Genomic DNA, 1,482 nt, shown 5'->3' on the forward strand with positions numbered 1-1,482 from the left:
GCTGAAAGTTGCTCAGAATATTTTGATATTACGATTATACAAAAAAGGGAGGTCATAACATAAGTTAGCGTGGAAAGTCTGATTTTTCAGAGCTTTTCCCGAGCTACTCGGAATCTGTCAGACGATAGCCGTCGCATAGCTGTGTCACAACTACAAGTGTTATAACTCTGAAATAATCAAAATTAAGATCTGTTAACAATTGATAAGAAAATTTGGCTAACATGATAACTTAAAACATTCCAGAACAACAACCAGAATTGACAAGCAATATTATATCAGAACATAACAAAGACATAGTTTCACATAATATTTTTTAGAAAAAAATATTCATAGTCATGTATATGCTAAGGTGGAATATTTTTCTCAATCAACAGTTTACCAGATAAATTCATCTAATATCTTTCCCACAAGAATTCTAGGGGAGAAATGTTATGGAGTGTCTTAGGAGGTCTACTGAATTGCCATAAAATATCCTGGGGTTAATCAAGCAAAAGACTACCGATTTTTTTATTTTAATATATTTTATTTATACATTTAAGAAAAGGAGTGTGGGGGTGAGAATACTTACCAGAGACAGTGTGGAGCAGAAGAGGCAGACTGACTGAAATACACTGCTGAGGGGAGCAGCAGGTGAGACAGGAGAGGTCTGCCACTCCATGTGGGTCACCTTCCTGGCAATGGATCGAACTCTCTGCAGTGGCTGCTGAGAGCTTGATAGGGCTAAGATTTGATCCCTTGTATCACCAGGGAGGTCCACTACCAACTTTTTAAAGCTTAGGTTCCTGGGAAGTTTTATCATAAGTACTTGAGAAAATACTACTTTAATTACCTAACAGTTGGTATCAGAGTTCCAACTACACTCTACCAGCACAATGCCAGTAGAATTAGGACCTTCCCATATTCTTAGATCTCATTCCAAATGTAACAATTTTTCTTCTACTAAACCTTATTTTATTTCAATTCTACAACTGGAATTCAAAAACCTTTCATTTCCCAACCCCTATTTAACCCAAAGTTTAGACTTCAGCAATTCACCTCAGACTACCTTTTCTGTGCAGCATGTGCCCAACGCAAATCACATAGGGAAGGGGGAAAAATTATACTTCATGGCACAAATTCAAAGATATACATGCTTCAAAGCAAGCCATTAAATTCCAAATCAGTTTTCATTAACCAAAGTGAAATCTAAATTAGTTTTAAATTTAAGCAGCTACTGTGGATAGTTTGATTCCTGGCCAGGAAGGTGACCCATATGGCACACTAGACCTTTCCTATCTTGCCCACTGCTCCCCTCAGCAATGTTTCAGTCAGTCCACATGTTCTGCTTCCTACTCTGTCTCTGGTGAATCCTCTCACCTCTCACCATGACTGCACCCCCCTCCCCCACACACACATACCTCTGGCCTACACCCTGGCTCTTGTAAGTCTTAAATGAATAAAGACCAACCAGGTTCAAGCTTGTGTCAGTGCCAAAAGGGCTTC

Source organism: Condylura cristata, unplaced genomic scaffold (assembly GCF_000260355.1).
Source record: "Condylura cristata isolate star-nosed mole 26May11 unplaced genomic scaffold, ConCri1.0 scaffold00025, whole genome shotgun sequence".
In the NCBI taxonomy this organism is placed as follows: Eukaryota; Metazoa; Chordata; class Mammalia; order Eulipotyphla; family Talpidae; genus Condylura; species Condylura cristata.